Source organism: Phyllobates terribilis, unplaced genomic scaffold (assembly GCF_046119375.1).
Source record: "Phyllobates terribilis strain yellow unplaced genomic scaffold, ASM4611937v1 Scaffold_4__5_contigs__length_816908805, whole genome shotgun sequence".
NCBI lineage: Eukaryota > Metazoa > Chordata > Amphibia > Anura > Dendrobatidae > Phyllobates > Phyllobates terribilis.
Genome location: NW_027362764.1, coordinates 302,379,197 through 302,400,748, shown reverse-complemented (window position 1 = coordinate 302,400,748; position 21,552 = coordinate 302,379,197).

The following is a 21,552-nucleotide window of genomic DNA, read 5'->3' as shown; positions in this document are numbered from 1 at the left end:
CGGCCCCGTCCTCTGCACGCACCATCACCAGAACGTCCAGTTCCACGTCCCTTGCCACGCACCTTGCCCATTGTAAATGAAGTAAAATAGCTTACACTTGCACTATAAATGGCAAAAGGGTAATGAAAAGGAGATTAGAATCACCAGAATCTTTTAAACAGATATATTTGTGTCTGAACAGTTAGCGAGACACTCCAACTGTTTTTTTTTTATGTAAAAAAGGCAAAAAGGTGGATTACACCCAGATTTGACCCGAGGAAGAGGAAAACCACAGTTCTATTTCTCTGGCCTACACCAGAATCTTTTAAACAGATATATTTGTGTCTGAACAGTTAGCGAGACACTCAAACTGTTTTTTTTAATGTAAAAAGGAAAAAAGGTGGATTTACACCCAGATTTGAACCATGGAAGAGGAAAACCACAGTTCTAGTTCTCTGGCCTACACCAGAATCTTTTAAACAGATATATTTGTGTCTGAACAGTCAGCGAGACACTCCAACTGTTTTTTTTTAGGTAAAAAAGGCAAAAAGGTAGATTACACAGAGATTTGAACCGTGGAAGAGGAAAACCACAGTTCTAGTTCTCTGGCCTACACCAGAATCTTTTAAACAAATATATTTGTGTCTGAACAGTCAACGAGAAATTCAAACTGTTTTTTTTATGTACACAAGACAAAAAGGTGGATTACACCCAGATTTGAATCGTGGAAGAGGAAAACCACAGTTCTAGTTCTCTGGCCTACACCAGAATCTTTTAAACAGATATATTTGTGTCTGAACAGTCAGCGAGACACTCATACTGTTTTTTTTATGTAAAAAAGGCAAAAGGGTGGATTACACCCAGATTTGAATCGTGGAAGAGGAAAACCACAGTTATATTTTTCTGGCCTACACCAGAATCTTTTAAACAGATATATTTGTGTCTGAACAGTCAGCAAGATATTCAAACTGTTTTTTTTTTATGGAAAAAGGGCAAAAAGGTGGATTAAACCCAGATTTGAACCGTGGAAGAGGAAAACCACAGTTCTAGTTCTCTGGCCTACACCAGAATCTTTTAAACAGATATATTTGTGTCTGAACAGTCAGCGAGACACTCAAACTGTTTTTTTTAATGTAAAAAAGGCAAAAAGGTGGATTACACCCAGATTTGAACCATGGAAGAGGAAAACCACAGTTCTAGTTCTCTGGCCTACAACAGAATCTTTTAAACAGATATATTTGTGTCTGAACAGTCAGCGAGACACTCAAATTGTTTTATTTTATGTAAAAAAGGCAAAAAGGTGGATTACACCCACATTTGAACCGTGGAAGAGGAAAACCACAGTTCTAGTTCTCTGGCCTACACCAGAATCTTTTAAACAGATATATTTGTGTCTGAACAGTCAGCGAGACACTCAAACTGTTTTTTTTTAATGTAAAAAAGGCAAAAAGGTGGATTACACCAAGATTTGAACTGTGGAAGAGGAAAACCACAGTTCTAGTTCTCTGGCCTACACCAGAATCTTTTAAACATATGTTTGTGTCTGAACAGTCAGCGAGACACTCAAACTGTTTTTTTTTTAATTAAAAAAGGCAAAAGGGTGGATTACACCCAGATTTGAACCGTGGAAGAGGAAATCCACAGTTCTAGCTCTCTGGCCTACACCAGAATCTTTTAAACAGATATATTTGTGTCTGAACAGTCAGCGAGACACTCAAATTGTTTTTTTTTATGGAAAAATGGCAAAAAGGTGGATTACACCCAGATTTGAACCGTGGAAGAGGAAATCCACAGTTCTAGTTCTCTGGCCTACACCAGAATCTTTTAAACAGATATATTTGTGTCTGAACAGTCAGCAAGACACTCAAACTGTTTTTTTTTATGCAAAAAAGGCAAAAGGGTGGATTACGCCCAGATTTGAACCATGGAAGAGGAAAACCACAGTTCTAGTTCTCTGGCCTACACCAGAATCTTTTAAACAGATATATTTGTGTCTGAACAGTCAGCAAGACACTCAAACTGTTTTTTTTATGTAAAAAAGGCAAAAGGGTGGATTACACCCAGATTTGAACCGTGGAAGAGGAAAACCACAGTTCTAGTTCTCTGGCCTACACCAGAATCTTTTAAACAGATATATTTGTGTCTGAACAGTCAGCGAGACACTCAAACTGTTTTTTTTATGGAAAAAAGGCAAAAAAGTGAATAATACAGAGATTTGAACCGTGGAGCTGCAAAACCACAGTTCTAGTTATTTGGCCAAAACCAGAATCTTTTAAACACATATATTTGTGTCTGAACACTCACAGACACACTCAATTTTTTTTTGGGGGGTGGATACCAAAAAGTTAATAAGACTTGTATTTGTACAGTCTGACTAAAGAAAAAAGAGGATTTAGATGAAAAAAAAGGATTTTTCCTAGCCCCTGAGACCTGGGGCTAAGTCTAGCAATTTGAGAAGCAGCGCACAGGACTGTAATGCAGTGTTTGTTGGTATAACCACTGCGTCTCCTATACAGCCTGCCTACCTGATATCTGGGATGGATATTAGTGCTCAGAAGGACTGTTTCTTTGATTTTGCAGGCTTTAGAGACCCTACACTACCTATTTCGCAGTATAAATCTCTCCCTAGCTCAGCAGCACTCTCCCTACACTGTCTGATCCGGAGCGACTGTGTCCAAGATGGCGGCGCCAGGTTTTAAATACACAAGGTGACGCTGTGCGGCCAGCCAATCACTGTAATGCCCACAACCAACATGGCTGTGGCATTACAGTGACTGGCTGGCAATCCCTGCATGTTCATTGGCTCTGTAAAGAGCGCCAAACACGCAGGGCGGAGACCCGAGCTCCTTCCCGAGTAACCCGAAAATGCTCGGTGCTCGCCGAACATTCCAAGTAGTGAGATGCTCGGGCGAGTACCGAGCAGTGTCGAGCATGCTCGCTCAACACTAGTAAGCACTACACTATATACCGAGTAGCAAATGTCACTTTAGGTCACTGTCCCTTTATTATTATTATATTTTGTCTGAATCACATTACTTGGAGAATAAAATGGAAACCCCGATATAAATGCTCAGCATAGAGCACAAGATAAATGCAATCCAAAATGTTAAATTAAATGTTCCAAACAAAAGCTTCAACTCAATCCACAAAAAATGCCCCCACTCAGGTCTGTCATCTGTTATCGAAAATATAGGGGGCTTTCACGTTATTGGTAGCACAAAGGCTCTGGAAAAGTGAAATTGCTCCTTGCCCTCCAAAAGAAATTCATCAAATTCTGCACTCCCAAATCCAAATGCCCCATTCCCTTCTGAGCCTCAATGTGCCTAACCCGCAGTTAGCGTCCACATGTTTGGCATTTCTGTAGTGATGAGAGCCCGCCTAATTTACAGGTTCATGTCTCCAGAAGCAAGAACTGGGCATAATGTGCTTGGCACTACGACGTACTAGTCATTACAACAATCTGGTCACTACAACGGCAGTTTGCAATTTTCACTCAGCATTATCTGCTGCTGCTTGTTTCCGGAAAAGACCCATGGAGTCAAAATCATCACTACAACTGTAGATTAATTCCCAAAGTAGTATAATTTCCTAAATGGGGTCACTTGAGGGGGATTGTGATCTCCTAGCACTTAGGGACTCTGTATATGGAGTCTGTAAACTATTCTAGAAAAATCTGCCCTACAGGAGGCAAATAGCACTCAGTCCCTCCCGAGTCACGCCGAGTGGCTAAGCAGTACTGTATAGCCACATATGGGGTATTTCTACATTCAGCCGAAATTGTGGGACAAATTTTGGTGCCATTGTTACTTATTTACCAGCGTGAAAATGTAAAATCTGGGGCTAAAATAAAATATTGGTGGTAAAAATGTAATTTTTTTTCCATCACTGCCCAATAGTATCAAATTCTGTGACCCACCTGTGGTGCCAATATGATCACTGCACCCCTAGATGGATTCATTGAGAAGTGTAGTTTGTAAAATTACATCAGTTATGGGGGGTTCCTGCTGTTATGGTACCTCAGGGGCTCTGCAAATGTGACATGGCACGCTCAAACCAGTCCAGCAAAATCTGAACTCGAATATGGCGCTGCCTCCTTTCTGAACTTTGCATTGTGCCTCATAAGTAGTTTTTGACCACATATGGGGTATCAGCGTACTAAGGAGAAATTGCACAACAAATTTTGGGATCCATTTTTTCCTAATATCCTTGTGAAATTGCAGAACAAATTATATGGTGGAATTTGTCCTATTACTCTTCTGAAATTGCAAAATTTGGGGATAAAAAAACATTTTTGTGGGAAAAATGTGATTTTTTTATTTTTACGCCTCAACATTATAAACTTCTGTAAAGCACCTGGGGGTTCAATGTGCTCACCACATCTCTAGATAAGTTCCCTGAGGGGTTTAGTTTCCACAATGGTGTCACTTGTGGCGATTTCCACGGTTTAGGCACATCAGTGACTCTCCAAAGGCGACATGGCGTTAGCTAATTATTCCAGAAAATGTATTCAAAAAGTCAATTAGCCTATTACATATCCCAAGTATAGCAAAATGGCATAGAAGTGATAGGTCTTGAGTCAAATACAGTTATATAAACCTATAAGAAGATATATAACCATAATATTCCAAAAAATAGAAGTCTTTATTAAGTGAATAAAAGTTAAAACCAGATAACAAAACACCAAAGGGGGATAATGCACAACAATAAATTAAAACATAATATACATACACTTTGGTGGAGGTACTATGTTATACTGTATACGCAATCCAAACTATCAGTTCATAAATATACAATTATAAAGGTGCATGTTATTAGTGGCTTAGTACTATTACACCAAGATGTCACAGGAAATAAATATAAATATAAAATGAAAAGTGCTATTCCTGATAGGTATTGTATGATAGATAGGTAAGCAGTGCTAAAATGTCAGAAAAAGACAATGCATAATCAAATAAATAAATGAAGAGTCAGAATAGATAGGTATACATCATGTATGTACAGACCTAACACACTGAGCTGATTCCCATTATGCACTTTTTTTTCTGGCATTTTATCACTGCTTACCTACTATATTTAATTCCTGTGGCATCTTGGTGTAATAGTACTGATCCACTTGCACCTTTATAATTGTATATTTATAAACTGATACTTTGGATTGAGCATATACAGGTGCATCTCACATATTTAAAATATCATCAAAAAGTTATTTATTTTAGTTCTTCAATACATAAAGTGAAACTCATATATTATATAGAGTCATTACTAACCGAGTGATCTATTTCAAGTGTTTATTTCTGTTAATGTTGATGATTATGGCTTACAGACAATAAAAACACAAAAGTCATTATCAGTAAATTAAAATATTTAACAAAAAGCACATGCAAAGGCTTACTAAGCATTAAAAATCTCCACAATCATGGGGAAGACTGCTGACTTGACAGATGTCCAGAAGGCAATCATTAGCACACTCCACAAGTTCCCATAGTTCCAATTTTCATTTGGAAATGAAGGTCCCAGAGTCTGGAGGAAGAGTGGAGAGGCCACAATCCAAGCTGCTTGACGTCTAGTGTGAAGTTTTGCACAATCAGTGATGGCTTGGGGAGCCATATCATTTGCTGGTGTAAGTTCACTGTGTTTTATCAAGACCAAAGTCAGCACAGCCGTCTACCAGGAAATTTTAGAGCACTTCATGCTTCCCTCTGCTGACAAGCTTTTTGGAGAGGGAAATTTCATTCTCCAGCAGGACTTGGCACCTGTCCACACTGCCAAAAGTACCAATACCTGGTTTGAAAACAACAGTATCACTGTGCTTGATTGGCCAGAAAACTTGCCTGACCTTAACCCCATAGAGAATCTATCGGGTATTGTCAAGAGGAAGATGAGAGACACCAGACCCAACAATGCAGACGAGCTGAAGGCTGCTATCAAAGCAACATGGGCTTCCATAACACCTCAGCAGTGCCATAAGCTTATCGCCTCCATGCCACGCTACATTAATGCACTAATTGATGCAAAAGGAGCCCCGACCAAGTATTGAGTGCATTTACTGAACATACAGTTCAGTAGGCCAATATTTCGGATTTTAAAAACATTTTTCAAGCTGTTGTTATAAAGTATTCTAATTTACTGAGATAATGACTAGTGATGAGCGAGTACCGTAATATTCGTAATCGCTATACTTGCAATGAGTACTTTGCAATAATCGCGTATTCGTTCCGAATAGCGAGTGCAATGTAAGTAAATGGGAAATGCGAGTAATTTTCTGCTGGACCCTACAAAGGGATCTGGGGGCCTGAGGAAAAGGCTGAAATGGATGGGAAAGTGATGAAACAGAATGGGAAGAGCCTGGAGAATATGCCTGCATGCATTTCTGACTCACATATGGTTTCTGAGAATAAGTTTGTCGCGGTATTACACCAAAAAGGTTAAGGAACAGTTTTTCTTGCACAATCACTTGTATATAAGGCTAAATAAACCAGTGAAACCCAAAAAATATCCCTTTTAGTGTTTGTTCACACATACTGTTGTGGCTTTTTTTCGCCTTTTACAATTGGGAGGGCTCTGACTTATACATTTTGTAGGTCCCTCTTTCATACATCACTTTTAGTTTGCTATTCTCCAGCACTTTACAAGCACAACTAGAACGTACTTGTAGATATGTTGATCTTTGACCTGAGAGGACTCAGGTGGTTCTGTAACATGAGTTTTGGAGGGACAGCTGTTACTTAGACATTTGGGCGGTCCCTTCATCATTGACACTCAGATAGTGGAATACATATTCCATAGCAGTTTACAATGTGCCCATTGTAGCGTTGGGCTTGTCACTCCTCCTTCTCCTTCACCACCATGTAATACTGCGGCCCTAAATTCAAATGTTCAGAGGACCTGAAGTAGACAGGAAAGCTGAGTTTTGTGAGAGCCCTCGTGTGACCCTGTAACATACATTTTGAAGTGCCCTCCTGTAGAAATTTTGGAGGTGCCTCTTGTGTACATTTGAGCGTGCCCTCACTTATTCATATTGTAGGGTCCTCACTCTATTATTTAACTCATTTAAGGGCAGAGACTACAGAGAAAAAGGCCAAGAGACATGGAACACTAGAAGGTAGCAGTGAGTGCGGCCCGCGATCCTCAGGTATTGCTGAATTCTGTGAACTGGAAAAATAAAGCTGCACTAGTCAACTGGATGATGATCTCAAATATATCACTTGTGCAAGTCAATGGACAAAGGATATATGGTGCCCCCCTCCAGGATGGGTTGGAGAAGCTTCTCCAAATGGCTCAGAGATTTTGATTGTCAATATTCCCCAGATTATATAGGAAATGAAGACTTCTTGATACTGTACTACTTGGTCCAGTGCAGAATGTGTATAGTATTTCCAAAAATTACTCCTGGGGGCTGTGTCATAGTTGCAGGAAGATTCCATGACAAGGGCCTTATAGAATCATAGAATCATAGAATGGTAGAGTTGGAAGGGACCTCCTGGGTCATCTGGTCCAACCCCCTGCTCAAAGCAGGATTAACTAAATCATCTCAGACAGATGTCTGTCCAGCCTCTGTTTGAAGACGTCCATTGAAGGGGAACTCACCACCTCTCGTGGCAGCCTGTTCCACTCATTAATCACCCTAACTGTCAAAAAGTTTTTTCTAATATCTAATCTGTGTCTCCTCCCATTTAGTTTCATCCCGTTGCTTCTAGTCTTTCCCTGTGCAAATGAGAATAAAGATGATCCTTCTACAATGTGACAACCCTTGACATATTTGTAGACAGCTATTAAGTCTCCTCTCAGTCTTCTTTTTTGCAAGCTAAACATTCCCAAATCTTGCAACCGTTCCTCATAGGACATGGTTTGCAGACCAGTCACCATTCTGGTCGCTCTTCTCTGAACTTGTTCCAGTTTGTCTATGTCTTTTTTAAAATGTGGTGCCCAAAACTGTACACAGTATTCCAGATGAGGTCTGACCAAAGAGGAGTAAAGACCGATAATGACTTCACGTGATCTAGACTGTATGCTTCTGTTAATACATCCCAGAATTGTATTTGCCTTTTTTGCTGCTGCATCACACTGTTGACTCATGTTCAGTCTATGATCTATTAGTATACCTAAGTCTTTTTCACATGTACTGTTGCTTAGCTCTATTCCTCCCATTCTGTTTATGCTTTTTTCATTTTTATTGCCCAGATGTAGTACTTTGCATTTTTCCCTGTTAAAAACCATTCTGTTGGTTGCTGCCCACTGCTCCAGTTTATTTAGGTCTTTTTGAATCCTCTCTCTCTCTTCTCTAGTATTAGCTATCCCTCCTAGCTTTGTGTCATCAGCAAATTTAATCAGTTTACCCTCAATTCCTTCATTTAAATCATTGATGAAGATGTTGAACAATACAGGTCCCAGGACAGAGCCCTGTGGTATCCCACTTGAGACATTCATCCAGCTGGATGTGAAGCCATTTACAACCACCCTTTGAGTCCGATCACTAAGCCAGTTATGAATCCACCTAACAGTTGCCTGGTCCATTGCATACTTGGTCATTTTTTCAATAAGGATGGTGTGAGATACTTTGTCAAATGCTTTGCTGAAGTCAAGATATACTATATCTACAGCATTTCCCTGATCCACCCAGTCAGTGATTCTGTCATAGAAGGAAATTAAGTTAGTCTGACATGACTTGTTAGTTACAAACCCATGCTGACTCTGGTTAATCACTTCATTCTTATCCAGGTACTTACATACATGATGTTTAATAATTTGTTCAAAGATCTTTCCTGGTATAGAAGTCAGACTCACCGGCCTATAGTTCCCTGGGTCCACCTTCTTCCCCTTTTTGAAGATAGGAACAACATTTGCTCTTCTCCAGTCTTCTGGGACTTCTCCTGTTCTCCAAGAATTTTCAAAGATTATGGAGAGTGGTTCTAAAATTTCTTCTACGATCTCCTTCAGTACTCTGGGGTGTAATTCATCTGGACCTGGAGACTTGAACTCATTTATGTTAGCTAAATATTCCCTCACAATCTTTCTGTTTACAGATAACTTGGATTCTTCTATTCCTTTAAAAGGACAGTGAAAATCAGTTGATGTTACATTTTCTTTCTGAGAGAAAACAGATGCAAAATAGGAATTAAAAAGTTCGGCCTTCTCAACATCCTCTCTTACCATTTCTCCATTTTCATCCTGTAAAAATCCTATAGCATCTTTGACTTTTCTTTTACTTTTGACATACCCCCAAAATCCTTTTTTATTGCTTTTGACATCTCTTGCAAGCCTTAATTCATTGTCAGCTTTAGCTAACCTGATACGTGCCCTACAGGATCTGCAGACTGCATTATAATCTTCTTTAGATATGCCTCCCTCTTTCCATTTAATAAACATTTCTTTCTTTCTTTTTAGCATGTGTTTAAGTTCTGTGTTCATCCATCCTGGTTTCCTTAAATGCTTCCCATTCTTCCTACTTTTCGGGATTGTTAACGATTGTGCTTTGAGAATCTCATTTTTAAAAATTTCCCATCCTTCCTGGACATTTTTGTCCTTAAGGACATCCAGCCATTGGATCCCTCCTATTCTCTTTCTGAGTCTCTTAAAATCTGCCTTTCTAAAATCTAACCTTGAAGTTTGAGTCTTCACATGTCTTCCTCCTCTAGTTATCCAAAATTCTATAATAGCATGATCGCTGCCTCCTAGGGTCCCAGCCACCTTTACCTCCTCAACCATTTCCTCCCTGTTTATAAGGATTAGATCCAAAGTAGCAGATCCCCTTGTTTTCTCCCCTACCTTTTGGAAGATAAAGTTGTCAGCAAGAGAGGATAAGAATTTGCTTGACCTGTTAGTTTTACTTGAGAGAGATTCCCAACAAATGTCTGGATAGTTGAAATCTCCCATGACCACTACGTCATATTTTTTGGAGAACTTGGTCATTTGATACATAAAGAGTTCATCCATATCTTCAGCTTGCCCAGGTGGCCTGTAGTAAATGCCTACAATGGTGTCCTTTCCGTTGTTCTCTCCTTGTATTCTTACCCAAACAGTTTCCACAGAACTCCCAGTCTCTGAAGCTTCAATCTCTGTGCAGATATACGCTTTTCTAACATACAATGCGACACCTCCTCCTCGTTTATCAATTCTGTTTCTTGCAAATAAGTTGTATCCTTTTAGCCTTTTATTCCAATCATGTGTATCGTCCCACCAAGTTTCAGTGATTCCAATGACATCATATTTCTTTTCCTGCATTAGTAGTTCCAATTCTCCTTGTTTGTTGCCCATGCTTTGTGCATTTGTATAAAAACATTTTAGTTTGTGATTGGTTTTTCTTCCTCCCATATTTTTATTTAGATTTTTTTGTCTTTGTTCTTTCTTTCCACTTCCAGTAGCAGAGATCTCAATAGTATTTGTCAGCTGTATGGCTTTTTCTGGCCTTTTGCTTCCCTTCCCACATTGTTCTAGTTTAAAGCTCTCCTGATGAGTGTAGCAAGGCGACTTCCAAATACATGTTTTCCAGTCTTCGTAAGGTGCACCCCATCTCTAGCAAGTAGTCCATCGTATAGGTAATTCATCCCGTGATCCAGAAATCCAAATCCTTGTTGACGGCACCATCGACGTAGCCAGTTGTTCACCTGTAGAATCTTATTCCACCTCATTGTTCCATGGTCATCCACTGGGAGGATGGATGAGAAGACCACCTGCGCTCCCAATTCTTTCACTTTCTTGCCTAAGTCTTCAAAGTCACTGCAGATGGTTTCCAGGTCCTTTCTTGCGGTGTCATTTGTCCCCACATGTATTAGCAGGAATGGGTAGTGATCTGTAGGTCTGAAGAGTCTTGATATCCTGTCAGACACATCTTTAATTTTTGCTCCAGGAAGACAGCACATTTCTCTTGAGGTTATGTCTGGTCTGCAGATAGCGGCCTCTGTTCCTCTTAACAGGGAATCCCCCATGACCACCACTCTTCGTTTTTTCTTCACAGCATTCTTCTTTCTCCATCCAGGAGGATTCTGAGGACTTACAAGGTTATTCATTGCTGGCAAAGTCTTATCTTGCTGTATTTCTTCAAGGTTCTCCTGCGTGAGAGCCTGGTACTGGTTCCTGAGCAGTATGGGTGCTGACTGCCTCTCGATCCTCCTGCTTCTGTGGGTCACATGCTTCCATTCCTCTGTTTCGTCAGGTGCAGTTCGAATTTCTTCTCTTTCTGAATCATGAAGAGATAATTCTGCTCTGTCTAAGAACTCTTCACCTTCCTTAATGATATTCAAGGTAGTTAACCTCTCTTCTAGATTTCGCAACTTTTCCTCCAACAGGGACACAAGCTTGCATTTCTGGCATGTGAAGTTTGGCTTTTCCACTGGCAAGTCTGTGAACATGTAGCAGGATATGCAGCTCACCAAATGGCTCCTGGACTCTTCCATGTTCTTACTGTTAATGTTCTGAAAACAGTGAAAAATGCTTCAAAATTACCGATGTCCTCTTTTCAGCTCCAACAGCCAAAATCCAGTGTTCTTTGAGCTCGCGGAGACTCTTCACTTACCCCAAAATGCAGTGGAAATATGCAAATTATCTCCTCAGGACTCCTCCCCTGGTTTACCGATGTCCTCTTTTCAGCTCCAACAGCCAAAATCCAGTGTTCTTTGAGCTCGCGGAGACTCTTCACTTACCCCAAAATGCAGTGGAAATATGCAAATTATCTCCTCAGGACTCCTCCCCTGGTTTACCGATGTCCTCTTTTCAGCTCCAACAGCCAAAATCCAGTGTTCTTTGAGCTCGCGGAGACTCTTCACTCACCCCAAAATGCAGTGGAAATATGCAAATTATCTCCTCAGGACTCCTCCCCTGGTTTACCGATGTCCTCTTTTCAGCTCCAACAGCCAAAATCCAGTGTTCTTTGAGCTTGCGGAGACTCTTCACTTACCCCAAAATGCAGTGGAAATATGCAAATTATCTCCTCAGGACTCCTCCCCTGGTCAAGCCCCACATTATCTCCCACACTGTATGATGGCCCCCACACTATACAAAGATCCCACATTATCTCCCACACTGTATGATGGCCCCCACACTGTGCAAAGACCCCACATTATCTCCCACACTGTATGATGGACCCCACACTGTGCAAAGACCCCACATTATCTCCCACACTGTATAAATAGCCTACATATAGTAGTCCTCAATATAGTATAATGCACTCCCCATAGTCCTTCATATAGTATAATGCACCCCCCTATAGGCAGCATCTGTAGTAAAATGCACCCCCCTAGGCGGAGTCTTTAGTATAATGCTCCCCCTCCCCATAGACAGAGTCTTTAGTATAATGCTTCCCCCCCACTCCATAGGCAGAGTCTTTAGTATAATGCTTCCCCCCTGCCCATAGGCAGTCTTTAGTATAATGCTTTCCTCCCACTGCAAAGGCAGAGTCTTTAGTATAATGCTTCCTCCCCTCCCCATAGGCAGAGTCGTTAGTATAATGCTCCCCCCATCCCCATAGGCATGGTCTTGTAGTATAATGCTCCCCCCCTCCCCATAGGCAGAGTCTTTAGTATAATGTTCTCCTCCCCTCCCCATAGGCAGAGTGTTTAATATAATACTCCCCTCTTCCCCATAGGCAGAGTCTTTAGTATAATGCTCTCCCCCTCTCCCCATAGGCAGTCTTTAGCATAATGCTCCCCCCTCCCCATAGGCAGAATCTTTAGTATAATGCTCTCCCCCCTCCCCATAGTCTGAGTCTTTAGTATAATGCTCCCCCCCCTCCCCATAGGCAGAGTCTTTAGTATAATGCCCCCCCCATAGGCAGAGTCTTTAGTATAATGCTCTCCCCCTCCCCATAGTCAAAGTCTGTAGTATAATGCTCCCGCCCCTCCCCATAGGCAGAGTCTTTAGTATAATGCTCTCTCCATAGGCAGAGGCTGTAATATAATGCTGCCCGCTGGGCAAAAAAGAAATAAACACAGTACTCACCTCTCCTCCTGTTTCCTTCGCTGCTCTGAGTGCCAGGCCCGCACACATCTTCGGCACAGTGGGCCGGGCGGCAAGTGATGACATCAGAGACATCCATCACAGAGAGGGCACTGATGGGAGAGGGAGCGTGATAGTCATGAGGGAATAAGACAGAGCATGAACCAACTTGAGAAATATTTGTCTGCACGCCTCAAAACGTGGTGGGACCATACAATGTTTGAGAAATATGTGGAAAACCTTATGATCCCTCATGGATTAAGGATGAAGAAACAATCAACCATCCAGTTTGATGAAAAATTCCAAAAAGAGTGGAATGATATATTAACAGGCTGTTCTTTGAATTTAATGGACTTGCTGATCCATTATAAGCGGAGAAAGGTCAAAGATTTAGATCTGAGAGTAAAAGAAATTGAGAACTCTATGACCGAACATGTGGAAAATGAAGAGTATAAAAAAATTAGATCTGACATAATGGAGAGGCTTAAAGTACTAGAGGACACAATAGCTGAGAATAAACAGAAAAAATATAACAGTGATTGTAAAGATTACGAAACAGGCCATGGATATGATTGGCGACCTCTGCGCAAACGGAATAGAAATTTGAAAAGTCCGAAAAAGCCTAAGTCTATCTTAAAAAACCCTGGTGGTAATAGATTTCCTGCGATTGGGGAAACACCTAGGTTACCTTCAGCTCCTCTGAATATGAATCTACAGATGGAGAAGCAGAAGGCAGTGATGAAGTGGGCTTTATAATATCCAGTGAAAGGTCTGGCACATCAAAAAACGGGACTGTTTTAAATCAGGATCAAAATCAGAATCAAAATCAGCATCGAAATCAGGATCAAAACAGAGAACTATTAGAAGATCGGGGTGCAAGCACAAACATAAGAGAGAGGAGACACAATTACGGCACCAGATTTCGGAAATAAATCAATTCATGGTTTTACATTTATCTGCCAATATTCTTACTAAGAACGATTTAGATGTTTTGGAAGAAGGACTGAATTTTGTTCCGGAAAATAATGGGGAAATTTTTTCCACGATTTTGGATGTGAACAAATTTATAAGGAGACACACTATTAAAAAATATTTCTATAATCAGGATCAGGAAATAACTGATATTAATGATATTTTGCTACCGGAGAATAATTATAAAGGACTTTCCTTTCAGGATCAGTTTTACCTTAGAAATTTACACTGACTGTTGATGACCGACTGATGGCCCTCTGAAAACTTAAATTGAGGGCCACAACTACTGCAGTACTCCATCGTAGATAATGTTTGTCAAGCGAGGCCCTTGTCATGGAAACTTCCTGCAACTATGAAACAGCCCCCAGGAGTAATATTTGGAAATACGATGCACATTCTGCACTGGACCAAGTAGTACAGCATCAAGTAGCCTTCTCTTCCAATATAATTTGGGGAATATTGACAATCAAAATCTCTGAAATATTCTCATTGAATACTTTGTTCCGTACAAAGTTGAATATGCTGACAACAAAATCACACAAAAATAATGAAAGGAAATCAAATTTATTAACCAATGGAGGCCTGGATTTGGAGTCACAACCAAAATTAAAGTGGAAAAACACACTACAGGCTGATCGAACTTTGATGTAATGTCCTTAAAACAAGTCAAAATGAGGCTCAGTATTGTGTGTGGTCTCCACGTGCCTGTATGACCTCCCTACAATGCCTGGGCATGCTCCTGATGAGGTTGCGGATGGTCTTCTGTGGGATCTCCTCCCAGACCTCGACTAAAGCATCCGCCAACTCCTGGACAGTCTGTGGTGCAACATGACGTTGGTGAATGGAGCGAGACATGATGTCCCAGATGTGCTCAATCGGATTCAGGTCTGGGGAACGGGCGGGCCAGTCCATAGCTTCAATGCCTTCATCTTGCAGGAACTGCTGACACACTCCAGCTACATGAGGTCTGGCATTGTCCTGCATTAGGAGGAACCCAGGGCCAACCGCACTAGTATATGGTCTCACAAGGGGTCTGAGGATCTCATCTCGGTACTTAATGGTAGTCACGCTACCTCTGGCAAGCACATGTAGGGCTGTGCGGCCATCCAAAGAAATGCCACCCCACACCATTACTGACCCACTGCCAAACCGGTCATGCTGAAGGATGTTGCAGGCAGCAGATCGCTCTCCACTGCATCTCCAGACTCTGTCACGTCTGTCACATGTGCTCAGTGTCACCCTGCTTTCATCTGTAAAGAGCACAGGGTGCCAGTGGCGACTTTGCCAATCCTGGTGTTCTGTGGCAAATGCCAAGCATCCTGCACGGTGTTGGGCTGTGAGCACAACCCCCATCTGTGGACGTCGGGCCCTCATACCACCCTCATGGAGTCGGTTTCTAACCGTTTGTGCAGACACATGAACATTTGTTGCCTGCTGGAGGTCATTTTGCAGGACTCTGGCAGTGCTCCTCCTGTTCCTCCTTACCAACCTCATCATCACCTTTCCGACATGAAGAACAGAATCCATGTGTCATGCGGCGGGTCCAGCTCTGCTACATCTAGATGTCAGGCTGCATAGTAGCTTGACGTGACCATCCAGTCTGCCATCCTGCAGAGACACTGAGGAGCGCATGCTTGCTGAATACAGAGGTCACATTTTCTGATGTGGCTGTTCTATTCATGAGATCAACGTGGGACCCTCGCTATATGGACTACAGCGGACAGATGAGGATGAGGTTGGTTTATTATTTTACCTTTATTACAGGGGACAATGGCTTCGGGGACTAGGTGTAAGGTGAATATATGGTGATTTTTTATTATTTTTTTGGAGGGGACGAGAACATCGAGGACAAGGTGTAGGTGAGTGTAATGGGTTTTTTATTTGAATTTTTTTTATTAATTTTAAAATTTTCTTTTTTTTACTTTCAGCACAGGTGCTCAGGAAAGACATATTGGAGCTAGAGAGGGTACAAAGGAGGGCGACTAAGGTAATAAAGGGAATGGAGGGACTAGAATACCCAGAGAGGTCAAAATTAGGCCTATTTACATTGGAAAAGAGAAGGCTTAGGGGAGACCTCATAAACATGTATAAATACATCAGGGGGCAGTACAGAGATCTCTCCCATGACCTGTTTATACGAAGGATGGTGACAAAGACGAGGGGGCACACTATGCGTCTGGAGGAAAGGAGGTTCCTGCACCAGCATAGAAGGGGATTCTTTACGGTCAGAGCCGTGAGACTCTGGAACTCTCTGGGAGAGGAAGTGGTGATGTCCAACTCACTTAAAGAGTTCAAGAGAGGCCTGGACACCTTTCTTGAGAACAATAAAATTACATCTTATGCTTAGTTAATTAATCCAGGGATTTAATCTGACTGCCAGATTGGAGTCGGGAAGTGAATTTTTCCTCAATGATGTAAATTGGCCTATACCGCATGGTTTTTTGTTGCCTTCCCCTGGATCAACGCTGCGGAATAGCTGCAGTGCACAAGAAATAGGCTGAACTGGATGGACGCTTGTCTTTTTTCGGCCTTATAAACTATGTAACTATCTATGTATGTAAGGTGTCGCTGACAAGAGACTACTGCTCTCATCCAGCGGTGCATGTGCTCGCTATTTCCAATGACAATAGGCGCCGGCTGATGGTGGTAGTAGTCTTATCAGCCGACGCCTATGACCCATGGTAAGCTTTTTAAAGCAAGTCACTGTCACTGCTGTTGAATCACGCTGATAACTGTCAGCTTGATCCCACAGTGCTCTGAGCACGGTAAGGCTATTGCTGGCAATCAGAGCCTGTGTTTCCTGCGCTGTCACGCAGATAACAGGGCAGCAAACACCCGAACCCAGAGATCGCTGCACTGAACTCAGGTATATACATCTATGTCTATCTAATAGATAGTCATAGATGTATATACCTGGCTTCAGTGCGGTGCTCGGCTCCCTCTCTGTCATCTTCCACCTACTTGGCCGCCGAGCGCAGGTCTCCAGAAAAAATGTTCGAGTTTTCCATTGACTAACATTGGGCTCGTTGCTTGGGTCGAGCACCCAAGCATTACAATTTGTTCGACCCGAGCAACGAGCAACCGAGCATTTTAGTGCTCGCTCATCACTATTCTTTACATTCATTCCAGTAAAAAACATTTTATGTTCGGTTTTGTGTGTTTTATTAACAGAAAGGATGGTCAAGCAATACCTGGCTGACAAACCACCATACTCCCTAATTCCGCTGAGACCTTCAAATATTGGGTCTCAAGGTTGGACACCTGGCATGAGCTGTCCCTCTATGCATTAGGGGTTTTGTGCTGCCCTGCCGCTAGCATCTTGTCTGGATGGGTTTTTAGTGCCGTCAGGGGGGTCATAACAGACAGAAATCTGCATTAGCCCCAACTTTTCCACACTACTAGATGACAGCGGCACATAAAATGTTTTTAATTTTCAAAATTTGTATGAGGCCCACCAGTTGTTGCCTTCAGGAGTCTATGAATGACTGGATTAGAGATGAGAGAACCTTTGAAGGTTTGGTTCGAATTGGCAAAAGCCCCGATGTTCGCCGAACAGTTTACCGAATAGTTTGTCGAATATATCGGAACTCCATTGAATTCAATTTGAGACAAAACCAAATTTGGGCCAAAAAGCTGCTAAAACAGCTCAAATTAGGGACAGCTACCAGGAAAGTGGCATCAATTGACCCAGAGTACAAATAGTATAATTATTATTATTAGAGCACTCCAGAATTCTGACATAAAGTCTTTGAAAAGTCCTAGAGCTCTTTCACATTTCAGTATTTCCGGTAAGTGTGGTGACAGTTTACACACGTACCAGAGACACAGACACACATAGACCCATTCAAATGAATGGGTCTATGCACATGTCAGTGTGTTTCCACGACCATGTTTCCATGGACAAAACACTCTGACTTGTCAGTTTTTTACCTGCTGCACGGGCTACAAAACATTCCACACGGATGACAATTTGTGGGTCATCCGTGTGACACTTACCGACATTTGGGAATCAGCGGTACAGTTAGTGCTGCCCTCATCATTGTTCCCTGCTGGCGCTGCGATCAGCTCCAGCACGGACAATGATGAGAGTAGTAGTGTCTGCTCCCGCAGTGTCCAACTTTAAAAATAAGAATAAAATTTAAAAAAAAACTGCAGCGAGTCATTCTCCCCGGTCCTCGGCGTGATCGGTCACATGGATTACTGCGGGGGACACTTAGGACAGGTGAGTATAAGTTTTTTTTTATTTTATTCAAATTTTTACAGTTGGACACTGTAGGAGCAGACACTACTAATCTCATCATGTTGCTGATTGCAGCGCAAACAGGAAACAATGATGAGGACTGTGTTCAACACCCAGCGTTTGGGAAAAGCGCTAACTGTACGCTGATTCCTAGGCACCGGTGCGTGTCCTCCTGATGCGGCACACGAGCAGCACACGGTTGCCACACATGTGCAACACACGGACACTGATATCTTCGGTACTGGTTTCTCCACTACCGGAAATATCAGGAAGTGTGAAAGAGCCCTTAAAGATTAGGTTCAACTCAGAGCTGGGACAGGAAGGGGCCACAGTAGAGATGTGACACCACAGTTGTATAATTCATGATGAGCTGTGGCATTGCCAGCACCAGAAATTTCACTCCAGTATCTGACTTGAGTGAGATTTCTGGTGTGGCACACACACAATGGCTTCCAAAATATTCAATCCTCTTGCTATTTTTCATGTTTTTTAAGGGTTTGCATCAGTTCATGTAAGGAAGTTGCTTACAACAGTGAACATTTGGCTTTCTTTTTATTATGAAGCAACAAATAGGACAGAATAACTGAAAACTTCAGTGTACATAAATATTCACCCTCCTAAAGTCAGAACTTTGTAGAGCCTCCTTTTGTGACAATTAAAGCTGCAAGTCACTTTGCATAAGTCTCCATGAGCTTTTCACATCTTACCACTGGGATTTTTGCCCATTACTGAAGGCAAAACTACTTCAACTCCTTCAAGTTAGATGACTTCCTAAAGTGAACAGCAATCTTCAGATTCTCAATTGGTTTAAGGTTTGGGTTTTGACTAAGACACTCCAAAACATTTATATGTTTCCCCTTAAACCACTCGAGTGTTGTTTTAGCAGTATGCTTTGGGTCATTTTTTTGTTCGAATTTGAACCTCCATCCTAGTCTCAAATCACTGAAACAAACTTTTCACCCTCATTGCCCTCTGGCTGATCCACCCACGGTCCTCATCTATTTCCCATCACATACCTTCAGTGAAACGCAGCTATCCTGTCTTGGAACGCACACCATCTACTTAGCATAGGCTCTTTCTGCCTATGGAACACACGCCCTGGTTTCTGACATACCTGCCCTCCGCCTCTGCCTCCTTCTGTGCTTTGGTCCAATTGCAAGTGGCTCCTGGTCACTTCCAGTGACATCACCCCTACCCGGGATACTGATTGTACATTTTCACGCTACCTCCAGTGGAATTACATTGGCGGTTCACCTCTATTGGTCTCCTTTTGGCGGATGTTCATGCCCTCCTGCCTCTTATAGCATCTCTTTTTTCTCTCTCTAACATGGCGCCATTAGGAACCAGCGGCGGATACCACGTTCCACGCCTGTCACAGCGTCTTTTCCACTACTGGGTATGTGTCACATTTTCTGTCTCTTGTATAACACTGATGAAGGTCATGAGGACAGAAACGTTTATACCTGTCTTGTACTGCAATTAAATATTATTAATTATATCATTTTGAGTGCCAAGTTTTATTATCTATTGAATGGTTTTGGACCCTACTTGCGCACCTATTTGCAGCAGTGCTACGGTTTTCTACATCAAATCACTGACAGACTGAAACAGGTTTTGCTCAAGAATATCCCAGTATTTTGCACCATCTATCTTCCCCTCGACTTGGACCATTTTCCCTGTCCTTGCTGCCACCCCCATGTTTCACTGTGGGGATGGTGTTCTTGGGGTAATGAGCTGTGTTGGTTTGGCGTCCGACATAGCATTTACCTTGGTGGCCAAGATTTTCAATTTTGGTCTCATCTTACCACAGCACCTTCTTCTATAAATTTGAGGAGTGTCCCACATGTCTTTTGTCAAACTAAAAATGAGCCTTACAGTTTTTGTGTGTAAGTAAAGGCTTTTTTTGTGCCCACTCTTCCATAAAGGCCACCTTTATGGAGTGTGGCTTATTGTGGTTATATAGACAGATACTCCAAACTCAGATTTGGAACTGCAGCTTCTTCATGGTTACCTTTGGTCTCTGTGCTGCCTCTCTGATTAATGCCCTACTTGCTCTGTGCTGCCTCTCTGATTAATGCCCTACTTGCTCAGGCTGAGAGTTGGCTCTCTCTTGGCAGGTTTGTTGTGGTACCATGTTGGTTGTTCTTTCCATTTGATGATAATGGATTTGATGGTGTTCTGGGGGATCATCAGAGATTGGAATATTTTTTTTATAACCCAACCCTGACTTATACTTATCAACAACTTTGTATCTAACTTGTTTGGAGAGCTCCTTGCTCTTCATGGTGTTGTTTAGGGTGTTTCTTGCTTAATGGTGTTACAGCCTCAGTGTCCTTTCAGAAAAGGTGTGTATATGCTGACAGACCATGTGACACTAAGATTGCAAACAGGTGGACTTCCTTTCACTAAGTATGTGACTTATGAAGGTAATTGCTTGCACCAGAATTTTTTAGGGGCTTCATAGCAAAAGGGGTGAATAGATATGCGCATGCCAATTTTTTGTTATTTGATCCAATAAATTTAATTTATGCCTATATTTTTCTCAATTCACCAACTTAGACTATTTAGTGCTGATGCATCGGGCACAAATCAGATTACAAAAATATTTAAACGCAGGTTTTAATATAACAAAATATGTAAAAAGCCAAGGGGGTGAATACTTTCGCAAGCCACTGTAGCATATGCTTCTTCATGAATTACAACCATCTCATTCCAGCATGTCTCATCATCAAGCATGAACAATTCCAGTCTTGATGAATTGGGCCCTGTGTCTTTAGTATCATGAGCATCCACACCGAAAAAACATTTGAAAATATTTGTTGATTTATAATGATCTAAATGCAGATTTTATTGTTTAGGCTCTGTACAAAAAGCAAATGAGCATTAGAATTAACATTTACTTTATGCTAGGTATGCGGTGTATTGAGTATTCTTTTTTTTTTTCTTAACATCCTACATTATGGTCTGGGGTCTAGAAAGACCCGAGAGCATATTAAAGAACTTTTAATTCTCAGCGACTTCACTGTAAATTGATTTTCCCTACAAAATCTATGGGATTTGGTCATTTGAATCTTCGCAGATTTGATCATCTCTAGCCAGTATAGTATACATCAGTAAAACCATCAGATACTATGCTTTCAATAATAAGCTCTGATTAAGCCTGCAAACAGCCAAACATAATATAGAATGTTGAATAAAATTCTATTGTTTAATTTAATTTTAATTACTTCTTATTCACCTGTCTCATTTGCATAGCCAAAAGCTGCATTACTTCTCTTCGTTGGCCGGTCCAGTCTCCTTTGCTGAACATTGAGTTACCATGGCAACGTGATGCACTCACCTGATGTCATGCTGCCAGGTCATTTAATCAGCTCAGGAGGTAGGATTTACAGTCACTTCAGCAAAAGCTGAGAATTTAGTATAGCTCTCCT